Below are 14797 nucleotides of genomic sequence, written 5' to 3'. Positions count from 1 at the left end.
CTTGAAGGGAGGCCCAGGAGAGGGTCCCTTTCCATGAGCCCCATACCGCTGACCATGGCAGCAAGCCTGACCCCAGCATGCTCTAGCTCAGCCAAGCTCATGGGATGATGGATGCTCTTTGAGCCCTGTGCCTATGTCACACCAGCTCTGGCCTGCAGACAGCTCTCCTTAAGCCCGTGCATGCTGAACTCTTGATCTGTTTTCCTCCCTATATTCCTTTCTTAGGTGAATGGCACCCAGGTCAGGAATGTCTCCAGTGACATTGTTTACAAAAGTAGAACCCTGGGAGCAATCCACATGCCCACCAGCACGGGGATGAATGTGACCTCATCCTGCCAGGGACTAGCTGCCCCGGCCACAGAGATCAATCTGGGAAACACCATGTTGCCCTAAAGCAGCAAATCTCAGAAGGTTACATATGGTATGATAAAAGAAAGGCAAAACTAAACAATATGTGGCGTGAGAAATACCGACATGAAATAAAAGTTTTTTTAAAGTAAAGAAATGGTTGTTTCCTCTGGGAGAGGCAGGGGTTTGGGATGGACTCAATAGCAAATCATTGGTCACATTCTCATGCTTGAGTTGCATTGCTCACAATATACATTGAATTATTAAACCAAAATATGTGTTAGGTAATTTCTTTTGTAGACATCAAATATATTTTTTAAAGAACAAAGGAAAAAAATTTGCAGTTTCTGACTCAGTCATTTCACTTTTCAGGAACTTCTTTTATTGGCAAGTGCAGACATGGTTATGAAAGCATTCATTATAGTGTTGTTGTTTTTAAAATCATGACAATAATTTGAATATAACTTTAATATCCAGTATAAGGGAATTAGTTCAATAAACTACTGAGCAGCCATAGGATAAAATATTGTGCATTTTCAAATGATATTTAATGATCCAGGAAGATATCTTAGCCTCCAAGTGAGAAATATAGATTAGTAAACTGAAAATGAAATAGGATTTCAATTTACATCACCCCAACAAGAAACTTACTATTTTTATGGGTCAGAAAAACAGGTATTACAATGGTACAGAATAGAGGACACAGAGACTAACCCACAAAATTACAATTATCTTATATTAGACAAAGGTGCCACAAACATGTATTGGAGAAAAGATAGCCTCTTCAACAAATGTTGCTGGGAAAACTGGAAATCCCTATGCAACAAAATGAAACAAAACCCCTATCTCTCACCATGCACAAAACTGGATAGAGGACCTAGGAATTAGACCAGAGACTCTGCATCTAGTAGGAAAAAAGTAGGCCCTAATCTTCATCATGTGGAATTAGGCCCCAACTTCCTTAATAAGACTGGTATAGTGCAAGAATTAAAACCAAGAGTCAATAAATGGGATGGATTCAAACTAAAAAGTTTTTTCTCAGAAAAAAAATCTGTGAGGTGAACAGAGAGCCTAGGTTCTAGGAGCAAATTTTTACCCCTCACACATCAGATAGATCACTAATCTCTAGGGGATATAAAGAACTCAAAAAGCTAAGTACCAAAAAAACAAATAACCCAATGAATAAATAGGCCAAGGACCTGAACAGACACTTCTCTTAAGAGGATATACAATCAATCACAAATAGATGAAAAAGATGTTCATCATCTCTAGCAATTAGAGAAATGTAAATCAAAACTACGATAATAAGATATCATCTCACTCCAGTCAGAATGGCAGCTATAATGAAGACAAACAACAATAAGTGTTGGCAAGGATGTGGGGAAAAAGGTACACTCATACACTGCTGGTGGGACTGCAAATTGGTGCAGCCAATATGGAAAGCAGTATGGAGATTCCTTGGAAATATGGGAATGGAACCGCCACTTGACCCAGCCATGCCACTCCCCGGTCTATATTCAAAGGACATAAAAACAGCATACTACAGGGACACAGCCACATCAATGTTTATAGCAGCACAATTCATAACAGCTAAACTGTGGAGCCAACCTAGATGCTCTTCAGTAGATGAATGGATAAAAAAATGTGGCATATATACACAATAGAATTTTACTCAGCAATAAAAGAGAATAAAATCATGGCATTTGCAGGTAAATGGATGGCGTTGGAGATGATAATGCTAAGTGAAGTTAGCCAATCCCAAAAAATCAAATGCCGAATGTTTTCTCTGATATAAGGAGGCTGATTCATAGTGGGGTAGGGAGGGGAGCATGGGAGGAATAGAGGAACTCTAGATAGGGCAGAGGAGTGGGAGGGGAAGGGAGGGGGCAGGGGGTTATTAATGATGGTGGAATTGATGGACACCATTATCCAAAGTACACGTATGAAGACACGAATTGGTGTCCACATACTTTATATACAACCAGAGATATGAAAAATTGTGCTGTATATGTGTAATAAGAATTGTAAAGCATTCTGCTGTCACTTATTTAAAAAATAAAAAATTCTTAAAAGTATTTAAAATATTGGAAAAAAAAGAAAACCAATTAAAATACTGAAAGGTATAGTGGTCCCCAAATCAACATTGGGAGTTAAAAGAAGAATCCTTCTATAAAATGCTTCTATTCTGAGCTGGGGTTGTGGCTCAGTGGTAGAGTGCTTGCCTAGCATGTGTGAGGCCCTGGCTTTGATTCTCAGCATCACACATAAAATAAAAGTTTTTCATTGACAATGAAAAAAAATTTTTTTAAAAATGCCTTTATTCCCCTATTTTCTATGGTAAACATGGTGTGAAGGAAAACACGTTAGCACATGGCGCTTTAGTACTGGGAGACCAGCCTCCCTTTGTGTGGGACTCTCTTCCACATCCATCTCTCAACACCCCACAGCTCCCTCCCCTCAAATGACTACCCAATGACAGCTGGAGTGGATGAGCCCCCATAAGCCTGACTTCAGTAGGGGTGAGAGGAGGAGGGACGCAGGCGGAGACACCCTCTCCCCACCTGCTCTCCCTTCCAGCCTCAGCTTCCTGCCATGGCGCATGCCTGAGAGTTCTCACCTGCCTCAGCCCAGAGCTCTTCCTTCCCTGTTCACCAGCCCCTCTGCCCAGGGCTGGCAGCTCAGAGCAGACTGGAGTCTGGGTCCCACAGCCTGGCCTGGTCATACCCCAGCCAGCAGCCTCTACCCCCTAGTGGGGGCCACTCAGACCCTACTTGGGGGATGGCAAGTCGGCACCTTGGACAGCTCCTTTCCACTGGGCAGTGGTGCACCTGTCAGGGACTCCTGCCTTCTGAGTTCCCCACCCTCCCATCACTTCCCTTCTCCAGAGACGGAAATCAACTCCCAAAGTCCAGCCTCCATATCTGTATTTTCTCCCACAAAGAGGCCACCTGCTTGTCAAATTGACCGACTATGATCTATTGACTTTACTGCTGCCACTGTACAGATGGGAAGATGGAAGTGCTTACAGGGGGATTGCTGTATCCCAGGGTGCACAGCCAATGGTGGCAGAGCAGGATTCAAGCCCAGGCTGTGGGGCTCCTAAAGCTCTTAGATGAATACTGCCCAGCGCTCCAGACCTGCTGTCCTCATCAGTGAGTGCTGTGCACTTGCGCGATGTCCTCTTTGAGTCAAAAATAGGCCCCGAGGCTCAGTTTTGCTGTACCATCTGCCGTACACCAACTCAGAGGCAGAAATGTTGACTTGCTGCAGAGATGGAACGCTCCAGCAGCCAGGAACTGAGCAGCCAGAGGCCCCCACGCTCTCCAAGGCTCCCCTGCCTGGGGGCTGGTCGATTACGTGGGTGCCGAGAGGGGGAGAGGGTCTTGGGTCAAAGGTCAGAGCAGAGGGCCCAAGGTGGGCCCAGCTCTCGGCAGATGGTAGGACAGATTGGTGAGCTGGGAATTAGCAGCGACGGGGCCCGGCACTGACTGCTACTGAGACTGCGTGGCCTCGGGCAAGTCCTCTCCCTCTGGGCCTCAGTTTCCCCACTACAAGAGTTTTGGGATCTATGAGTCCTTTCAGGCCTGAGAAGGTCATATTCTATAGCTGTAGGTCACAGGGGACGTACATATTCCTGGTCCTGTGGGATTTGACGACAGTTGGTGGGGAGAAAAAGGAGTCTCAGAGACTTGAGATCACATCCTTCCTGACAACATCTGTGACAATGATAAAATTACTTCCCTCGCCAGCAGGCTTGGGCAGCATACATGTCCCAAAGCACTCTCACATTTTTTTAAATTTCATTCATCATCTCCATTTTATAGACAAGAGAACAGACCCAGAGAGGGAGAGCAAGTTGCCTTAGGCCACACAGCTGGCTGGCTGGTGGCAGGGAAGTCAGATCCTCGTTGTCAATCATCTGTTACAGGAAACTTGTGAATTTTAGTCCCTAGAGAAGCTGCAGGCATGGGCTTTGTAAGCTTTCACCTGGGGAAGCTGAAGCCCCCAGTGAGGCAAAAAGTATCTTGGTGCCAAAGCAAAAGATAATCCCCCCCAGGAAAAACGTTCTGTTTAGACATCTGCTGATCGTGTTTTCTGTGTTACAAAAAAATAGACCTTGGGCATCCCAGTGGGAGGGCTGGCCCAGTGCCCTCCACATGGTGGCAGGCACTTCTAAGGCAGCTGGAGGTGCACTGGATGGGAAGTCCAGTTTTGGTGTTCTGGGTACTGCCCTGGCGTGTCGGTCATTCATCCTCCAACTTCCTGGAGGAGCCAAGAATGCTGATGGCCAGGCCCCTGCTGGTGGAGCTCATAGCTGTCCCCAGTGCCTGATAACTCAGTAGCACATTGCTGGGTGTAGATTGAAGACTGGGTTCTATGGAGCATTCGGGCATCTGTTTGAATCTCACACACAGTTGCTATGATAATTTGGGTCTTGAATACAAATTAACCTGAAATGAACCCAAAGGCTCATATGTTAAAGGTAGTGTCCCCAGACTGGTGCCACTGAGAGGTGGTGAAACCTTTGAGAGGTGGGGCCTACTCTCAGATCATTAGGGGCATATCCTTGAAGGAGACTGTGGGACCTCTTCTCTTCTGCTCTCCTGGCCATGCGGAGGAAGCAGCTCTCTCCACCTCCCGTTCCCACCATGGTGTGCTGCCTCAGCACAGGCCCCAAGGCAGGGTCAATTGATCATGGACTGAAACCTCCCAAACTAGGAACCAAAATAAACTCTCCCTCTCTTTCAGTTGATTGTCTCAGGTATTTGTTATGGCAAGGGAAACATAAGAATGTAGAGTGCTGAGAAAAGTCCCTCCAAGGCCACCACACAGTGAGTGCTTAATATGGGATCACTCTCCAAGCCTGATACAAAGGAATCCACTTAATCCTCAGAGAGACAGGCCGGTTGGTGTGGCTCTGCTGTGGCTGCCCTGCCTGCCCGTCCCCATCCAACCTCTGTGGTGTAGGTGGGCTCCGTTCACACCGAGAGCCTTCACCTCCTTGTCTGAGCACCTTGTTCGGTTGGCAGGTGCCTCTCCTTGGAGAATAAATATTCCAGCCTCCCTTCCCTTCCAGTGGGAAAACTATGAGCCGTGGGTTTTGCTCTAGCTGTCAGAGTCCCCAAGTGTCACAGAGCCCCAGTTGGCCACAGTCGTAATTAAGTTGCTTAGTAACTCGTGCCTTTTCCTGCCTCATTTTTTCCTCCCTACCAAGGTGTCTGTGCCTCTCCAGCAGATTACTTGCACGAGAATCCATGTCTCATGGTCTGCTTCTGGGAGTCCCAAGCCTAAGGCAAGAAGGCACTAAGATCAGTCCCATTTTAGTGGAATGATTTCTCAGGGTGACAGGGAAAACTCCGATTTGAACCCAGGCCTGTTTAACCTCAGGGGTTTTGCTTTAATTCTCACAGGTGCCAAGAAGAAAGAACTACAACTGAGATTGGGAGTCCAGAGGGAGAATAACTGTGGGAGATTAGTGACTCATTCATTAATTTATGCAAAGACTTTTTTCATTGAAATCTGTTACTTGTCAAGGATCTGAACTGGGGGTGCTGAGGGTACACTGATAAAACACACTGGCTCTATAATCATGCGAACCAGGCTCTAACCATATGTCAACTGTGCGACTTGGGTGATTGGACCTCTCCTGTGAATCACCCTTTATCATCTGTCAAAAGGTGAAGGATCACATGGAGGATCATTGTGTGCCTGTCACACAGGTTGTGGGGAGAGCAAAGGAACAAGTGCTCAACATGTGCTAGTTAGGATGATAAGGATGCCCGTGTTGGACACAGGAAGTGAGATGTGGCAGGAGCACTATCATTTTTTTTACTCAGTTAGGCCAGCCCCTGTGAAATTAATAATTATGAGTTGCAAACGGGTTTAAAGTTTGCATTTTCCTTCACTTTTTCCCCTCCCTCCCTCCACCCCTTCCTTCCTTCTTTTCCTCCTCCTCCTTCCTTCCCTCCCTCATTATCCCTGCCCGCTTTACCCCACCAACCCCAAACCCCACCATCTGCCCCTTGCCAGGTTCTGTGCTGGGCACAGGGACATAGAGATGACAAAGACTCCACCCTCAGGAGTCTCCTGGGGCCTGGAAGAGATAGACAAGTGAGCGATACAGCACAGTGTGGTAAATAAAGTCTAGCACAGGAGAAAGGGACCAGAGGAGGGGCAGCTGATCTGGCCCAGTGATTCTGGAATTCAGGGAGGGAGCTCATGGCTCACAGAGGTTAAGTCACCTACTTATACTCACACAGTTTTAAAAAAAAAAGTCTGACTCCAAATTCCACATGATTTCTAATATCCTGGTATGGAGTCACGTTCTGTTAAGGGTCACAAGGAACCCATAGTAACACTGACTTTTATCACAAGACAGATCTTGAGAACTCAGTCCAAGGGAATCTCTGGTGGCTGGCTAGCCACAGAGAACAGAGCCTCTGAAGCAATATGGAAAGAGCGACTGATGAGCTGAGAACAATATAAAAGCAATAAATGTTTACTGCTATGGTAGACATAACTTCCTGAAACTTAGAACTTTAAGTAGTAGAAATATGACAGAATACTTCACTGAACCATGAATCAGAACAGCCTGGAACATGAGGTATTTTACCTCGCTATGCAATATTGTTTTTTCAGTTTCCTTATGATAACCTTAACTACATAACAATTTTTTTACATAACTATATAACAAATTTTCATTTTTCTTCTTAATTTTTTCTATTTAACACACAAATAATCTGGATCCTAATTTTATAACCTCTGGAGAAGGTACGCTTTTCTTTATGGGATACTTTATAAGAAAAGTTTGGAGGAATCTGAGATACAGATCTCTTGTCTTTTGGCATTCGACACTTTTGCCTTCAGAAAGACAGATTCTCAATGCGCCAATGAGACTCAACAAGCACATGGGCTCTGATCTACAGAAATCCATTTCACAGGACCCCCGTCAAGACTTAATGTATCCATTCCAGGATCCCCAGCTGCCTGTGTGCTGGCATTGCAGGCTCTTCTGATTATGGCAAGGAGCAATGTCACCCCAAAGTCTATGGAATCAGCTGCTGAAGAGTTTTAAATAGTAGCAAAGCCATGCTGGGTGAGGTCATGGTGAAAACCAAGGGGCAATAGTCACAGTTGTTCTGGGAGAGAAGGAAGCTGTTACGCAGAGTTGCACAGCCTGGCACAAACCAAGTGCTCCAACCAGGCCAGGGCTGCTGGCAGGACCCGACCAGACCTGCTGTTTCTTTGGCTAAGTGCTGTAGTCTGGCTCTTCTCGACTTGGGTCCAGCTAGTCAGAGGCTCAGACAAGACCTAGGTATGTGGGAAAGTGTGTGGACCCTGCTTGCCTGCCCTGCTAGAGTCTGTGCCCGTAACTCTTGGCCTGGGCAAGTGTTTCTTTTTTAGGACTGCAGCCAGAGAAGTGGACATCACCCAAATGACTATGCAAATATTTTTGACTTGCCCCTTCTTCCAACGCACAGCTTCCTGAAACTCAGCTCTGATTCGTAATTAGCTCACAGGACAGTTAGGAGTAGCTGGTAGAAGAATAGGTAGTGGATTCAGTGGGGAAAGACGAAAGGCAGCTTGCAGTGAAGCAGGTGGCTTGGCTCTCGGATCAAGCAAGGCAGTGGCGCGTGCATGCGCTGATTTGTAACATGCATGACAGGCAGAGTGGAGGTGGGGCCGGGGGTGCTAACCTCAACAGAGATCTGTGACCATCATCGCCCCTCCTTGCAGAAAGCAATCCTCAATACGACACCTTTCTCTTTAACACCTCAGTCACACACATCTCTCACACGGCCCCTGCTTTGGCAATTCAAAGTTTTGTATAAAGAAATACTTGGCTGTAAATATGCGTTTCTAGCCTACACTGTTATATTTAGAGACAGATTTTTTTTCTTTCTTTTTTAGAAATCAAGAGTTCAAACCTCCAGCCTGACAGCAAGATACAATTGCTCAGGATTGTTTCATTCAAAAAAGAATAAAATGCATCATATTTACCTGCTTGGCTCTGTCTCCGATCCTCAAAGCTAACTGGGCTGGCCAGTGAAGCAGAGCTCTGACCACTGGGGCAGGGAACCTTTGCTGGGGGTGTCCTGGCCATGTGACCTCAGGCATGGCTCAGTTTCCCCAGGACTCTAGGCTCTGTCTGGGCTGCTGGGAGAGGACTTGAGGTGTGTGAGCTGGGCCAGTTCTCTGGGGCCCTCGGCAAATGGAAGTTGTGAACCTTAACACTGCTTCTGAACAATGCCAAAGGTTACATAAGCAACGTAGCGGTGCCTGTCGCGGGGCCTGGTTTTGGCTTTCTGAAACACTGATTTTGAACAATGTCAGAAGTTGCATAAGGACCCTGGCTGTGCCTGCTGTGGGGCCCAGTTCTGGCGTTCAGGAGCTCTGCCTGCAGTGGCATTTCTGCAACCGGAGAGGGAACACCCTTCCCACGGCGCCGCCTCGGTGCAGTGGTGAGTCACACACTGGCAGGGGCGTGGGCGGGAAACCACTTAGGCATCACCATGGAATCTAACAGATTTGCCCCTTGGAGCTACTTTGCAAAGAAAAGGGGAAAGGGGGCTCCCTTCTCCTCCTGCAAGGTGAGCGGGGCGTGGAGGGGACAGTTTTCCTCAGCCAAAGCCCCTCACCACGGATGTGGCTAGAAGCCAAGGCTGGAGAAGGTGGGAGTGTCTTGCATTCCTCCCAAAGTGGATGCTGGCACGGGCTCTTGGGGTGGGGAGCAAACCCCACCTTGTGACTGCCGACCCCAGCCCTGTCCACTCCGGCACAGGATCAGGTTCAAAGGCTCCTGACATAGTTAAAGTCAAAGGTGAGCGTTGTCTGTGTGCGGGGCTGGGCTGACGAGTGCCTTGTGAAGTGTTTTACTCCATTGCAGCCTCAGAACAGCCTGCCTGCTCTTGTTCCCATTTCACAAATGGAAAAACTGAGGCTGGCAGATGCCTGAGATCATGCTGCAGCCATGAAGTGGATCTGTGATTTCAACTCAGAGGGACTTCCTGGGCTCTGAAAAGGGTCAGGAAATCCCCAGGTAGGTGTCTCCAGGCAGCCGAGATGCAGGTGAACAGTTTAGGAAACTGCTGGGGCAACCGTACGGCTTGGTGCGGAAGTGCTCATTTTTGGCATCTGCCACTTTTTAAAGGATGTTCTATGCGTTGCCCTGTTTCCTTTCCAGAACAATTCCATGAAGCAGGTGCTAGTATCTTCATCTCACTGGTGAGGAAGTGCAGGTGGAGCCATTTCCCAAGACCACCCAGGCGCTCTGCCCCCATGCTCTCTGACCTCCAGCTTCCCATCCTTGCAATGGGGCTATATTAGAATCCCAGCCTCCGATGATGTCAGGGTTAAATGAGGAAACGCAAGGGAAACGCTTTAGAAGCTGCAAATGCCACTGGAATACTAAGGAGTATTATTATTTACTAAAATAGCTTGGTGGAGACAAGGCAAGTGAAGCAGAGAATTACAAGGTTCTGGATTCAATCCTAGATTTCTGCAGAGTGCTTGAGTGGCACTCTTCCCAGGACTGGAAGCTCCTGAAAGCAGAGAGCATGTCTCGTCTGCCTCAGTTTCCCTAGAGCCCAGCTTCAGATATGACAAAGAGAGAGTCCTAGAAAACCCTTGGCTGAATGATTCAGGATTAATTCCAGGGCTCCGGAAGAGGGTGGAGGGGAAGAAAAATGGAATCAAGGGCTAGCAGTGGCCTTAGCGGTAGGTGACCAGAAAAGAAACCTTCTAACTGGGATGCTTTTGAGAATGACAAGGACGCTTTTAATAGTCTTGATAAAGTGTGACATATCATCACACTGTCATTTGTGATCTGCTTGTTTCATATGATTGGCATATTGTTCAGGAAACTGAGGCCCAAGAGGTGAGCAAAGCCGGGTGGGAGTCCAGGGCTCCCTGTTCCTTCCAGCTTGCTCTTGGAAGAGGGGACAGCAGCTATGAGTGGGTGGGGCTTGCTTAAGAGGCTCTGCAGTTCTCTGGAAAAAAAACAAAACTGGGCATTATCAAGAAAATCTAAAGTTTCTGTTGGTTAAATATCAACACTTCTGGGCTGGTTACTAAGGGCCTGAGCAGTTGCTAAGTGGCCGTCTGACCTCATGAGGGGCCATTGTTCCGTGCTCAATAGGCATCCTTGAGTGACATTCCCCAACTCCCAAATCCCAGGGGCCCCTGGGGTTCTGTGAAAAGAAGCAAGAGATTATAATGAGCAGGAACAGTTCACAGAACCACGTTTGTTTTCTGGGGGGGGGGTGCTGCATGAAGGTGGGGGGGCAGTTTTTCAGAGCAAGGAGTACCAGTGAGAGGTCCTCAGCTGCTGCGACTAGTGACAGAAATACCCTAGGAATAAAGAACTAGCCCCATGTAGAGGGCCTGACCCTTTATAATCCACTTGATCACATGTCACCCCACTTTGTTTTTAGAGCAGCCACATGTGGTGGGGGTCAAAATGGTCACCTGCATTTCATAGAAGAGAAACTGAGGCTCAAAGAGGGGAAATGGCTTGTCCAAGACCTCCCAGAAGTGCCTTCGTTTCTAGGCTTGGAAGATAGAACAGCAGCTACCCAAAGAAGCCCACGTCCAAGTTCCAGGAACCATGACTATGCTATGCTACAAGCAGAGGGGATCCGAGGTTGCTCATCAGCTGACTTTAAGACAGAAGCCTTGTCCTGGGTGACCTGGGAGCCCAATCTAATGACAAAGGAGGCTGCTGTGGTTTGGTAGAACTTGAGTGTCTCCCATGTGTTAAAGACTCGGTCCTCAGCATGATGCTACGAGGAGGTAGTGGAACCTTTTAAGAGGTGGGGCTTAGTGGGAGGTCTTCAGGTCACTGGGAGCATGCCCTTGAAGGGGACAGCAGGACCCCAGACTCTTTCTCTTCCTCTCTCTTGGCTCCCGGCCATGGTCAGCAGTTTTGCTCTGAGACATGCTCCCTGCTATGCTGTACAGCCTCACCTGGGCAACAGGGCCACTTGATCCTGGACTGGACCTCTGAAACCACGAGCCAAAATAAACCTTTTTTCTTTAGTAAGGTGACTGTCTTAGGTATTTGTTATAGTGATGGAAAGCTGACATGGAGACAGCAAGTCAGTCTCCAGGACTTAAGGAACACGGGCAGCTCCTAGAAGCTGGAAAAGGCAAGGAGACACATTCCTCCCTAGAGCCTCTGGGAGGAACATGGCCCTATCTTGATGTTAGCCCTGTAGACCTAAGTCCAACTTCTGACCTAGAGAAAATGGTCAATTTTAAACCACTTCATTTGTGGCAATTTGTTCCAGCTGCAACAGAAGACTAACCATGGTTAGAAATCCGCAAGTCTCAGCCAGCGGTGGGGCTCAGAGATCATTTAGCTCCTTGGAGCGAAGGAAGCAGGTGGCCTAGAGAAATAAAGTGATTTGCTCAAGGTCCTACAGCAAGTGACAGAAATAGTGGCAGACCTCTGGGTGTGGGTCATGCCTCCTGAAGCTACTGAGAATGTTGTCAACCAAAGAATAGCAACTTCTAGGACACTGTTCTGCTAATCCACCCTCAACAAACCTCATGAGGGCTCTAAGCTGTGAACCCTCTCCCCTTCTGCATCTCTCCTGGGCAGAGGAAGGAAGAAGGCCCATCCTATGACAGACAGGACGGCATTCTCCTCTCCTAGCCCCTGCCAACACGGGCAGCCTTGGACCCAGCGCCGGGATGGTGATTTCCTCATCTGAAAATGTGTACAGCACCCTTCACATTAAACCATGCGAATGAGGTGGGGGCGCACAGTGGGATTCAGTGCCTTCTCCTCTGGGTCTCTCAGCCAGCTCAGGCCCTGCCCTCACAGGCCTCTGGCTCCTCAGCTCAGCTTCTTTTGTGATCTGAGGATTCCTGCCTCACTTGGCATTATCTGGGGCTGGCACACAGAAGAGACCTGCTAGAGGCATGCTGAATGGACCACAGGGTCCATGCCCGAATGTCCCTCTCTCTCCTTGAAAGCTCTTATTCCTTTTTTTTTTAAAGAGAGAATTTCAATATTTATTTTTCAGTTTTTGGTGGACACAACATCTTTGTTTGTATGTGGTGCTGAGGATCGAACCTGGGCCGCACGCACGCCAGGCGAGCACGCTACCGCTTGAGCCACATCCCCAGCCCGCTCTTATTCCTATTGATTTATTCTTTCCTATTTTGTTAGTAAGAAACTCACATTCATTGATCTCTCTTTCTCTCTCTCTCTCTCTCTCTCTCTCTCTCTCTCTCATATGAAACTACTGAAGATTCACAGGAACCCTCTGCAGTGAATATAACATTCACTGCAGATGCACAGATTTTTTTGTAGATGCAAAGAATTGAGGACCAGGGAGGTGAAGTGTTTTGCCTAGGATCACACAGCAGGCAGATACCTAAGTCAGGATTTGAACCAAGGACTGTGTGATCTATCAATTTATGTGTTTTCTACCAGGACTCTAGGCTGTGGTGGTCCTTGGGCTCCCAGGTTCCTGCTATCCCACTATAAGTCACTGCTGTCCTGGTGATGATTCACTCCTTGCCTTCTGGCTGGGCATTTCTAACTGGCATCCTGGGCCTCTCAGCCTGGGTCTCTGTTCTGATATAAAGAGGCAAGTGTGTGGCTTAGGGTGGTCACCAAAGGCTCTAGGAAGGCAGTTCCAGGGGCCCCAAATGTCACTCACTGAGGAGGCAGATGAAGATGCCATACAGCAGGAAGATGCTTGGAAAGTGTGAGAACTTATAAAAAGTTCATCAGAAAAGTGGAACTGCTCTGCTGGGTGTGCTTCAGTTTCTCATAGCCCATGCAGCATCTGTGCTGCCTGAAAGAGGCTGGGTTCCCAGGGAGGCCACGCCTCTGCAGCTCAATGGAACCTTCTGGTTAGAGACTGATTAAGGCAGCAGGCAGTAATCCCAGGGGAGGGTCCCTGGAGACCATCACGCTGCAGTGAGATGCAGGGCAAGGGCCTCAGGGTGGGATCTTAGAGGACAGGGCACTGGAGTTGCCTTCACTGAGTTGTGGGGCAGAAGGAACAGCCTAGGATTCAGGGGTTCTTGTGGGGCACAGCTGCGGAGGGATGTGTTCAGGGGTGGAGAGAGGTAGGGGGTAGCTGAAAGAGGTGTGTGCCGAGGGCAACCTCCTGTTCCCCTATTCTGTCATCATTTATCTCAGAAAGTGGCAGAGCAGGGCTTTGAACCCAGATTCTAGTGATCTGAAGCCCATGCTGTTTCTAGGCCAGTGTGCCAGCAGCAGGAGTGGGGATCATCATGGTGGCCGGACCAAGGTGGCTGGGGAGGAGGAGAGACAGGAGGTCACATGAGGGTCCCACTCAGAAGCTGCGGGTGTGGGGCTGCCTTCTGGCTGAAGATGGTGCCCTGAGGCACAGTGGCCAGTTACACGTGGATATTATGCAGGAATAAGGTGACAGAGGGAGGAGAGGACTACACTGAAGAGCACTGTGGGTCTCAGCTGGCACCTGTGCCTCCTCCTTCAGGTCAGGGCAGCTTGAACTGCTTTTGAAGAACTGCTCACCCCCGCTCCCCCATCCCAGCTTGTGCGGCTTTGAGGGGGCTGACTCTAATTGGGGCTCCCAGGATGGGTATGAGTCCCAGCCTTGGTTAAATGGAACTTTATAGTATCCAGCCAATGATCAGTTGGTGGAAGTGTCTGTGACCCGTGAACCTCTGAGTCACTTAAATATTTTCCAGGATTGCAAGGAACGAAGCACTCTCTTTTCTCTTTCTGCGCTGGTAACTGAGCCAGTAGGATGTAAGGATGTAAACTTGAGCTACAAAAAGGTCACTTTTGCTACCACATAAGGAGCAGTTGCCTGAGGATGCAGCCAACACAGGGGTACAGGAGAGAGAGAGAGAGAGAGAGAGAGAGAGAGAGAGAGAGAATGAATAAATGCTGATGACATTGTTCTACCCCTGGATCCAGCTGGGCCTAAAGCCCATTACCTTGCCACCTCTCAGTTACTCAACCCAATCAATTCCTTTTGTGCTTAAGCCAGCACAAAAGGAAACTGACTCTTTGACAGAAAGTACTAAGTGAAAAAGCTCATAGCCTTCTTGGAATGAAAAAAGGAGGGGGAGGGGATTCAGGAAAAAAAAAAGTTAGGTGAGGGAAGAGAATAGAAGGATAGGGAAGGAAGGCAAGAAAAGGGAAGGGAGGGGTAAGAGGAGAGGAGAAAACAAGTGAGGAGAGTAACAGAAGGTGGCCCTGCACCCTCCAGGAGTGAGGCCAGCTGCTCCTGTCACCTCCTCTGCTATTTATATACTTTGTGGCTCTCCACGTAACTTCACACCTGTTATCCCTGCCCTTCAAACACAAATTTGTTTTCAAACATTTTAGAGATGCTTTTCCTCCCTGAGACATACTGCCAGCTTCTAGGGGCTCCTTGTTTCTGAAGTACAAGTATACCCCTAGGAGGGGCAGTAAGATGAATGACATTAACCACAA

General features: G+C 48.1%; 1 protein-coding gene across 12 annotated transcripts in view; it reads right to left on the bottom strand.

Annotated features, from left to right (window-relative positions):
- Positions 1–14797, bottom strand: part of Atp2b2 (ATPase plasma membrane Ca2+ transporting 2) — a 342527-nt gene that overhangs the window by 198046 nt on the left and 129684 nt on the right. Inside the window, exon 1 of one of the 12 annotated variants that reach the window (XM_021732005.3) lies at positions 8350–8517. The exons of the other annotated variants lie outside the window; for them this stretch is intronic. The gene's annotated coding sequence lies outside the window, so the exon portion shown is untranslated. Of the gene's footprint in view, positions 1–8349; positions 8518–14797 lie in introns of those variants that run through there. 12 annotated transcript variants of the gene reach the window in all.

The sequence above is a fragment of the Ictidomys tridecemlineatus genome, chromosome 16 (assembly GCF_052094955.1).
Source record: "Ictidomys tridecemlineatus isolate mIctTri1 chromosome 16, mIctTri1.hap1, whole genome shotgun sequence".
NCBI lineage: Eukaryota > Metazoa > Chordata > Mammalia > Rodentia > Sciuridae > Ictidomys > Ictidomys tridecemlineatus.
This window is presented reverse-complemented; position numbering and strand designations above follow the sequence as displayed.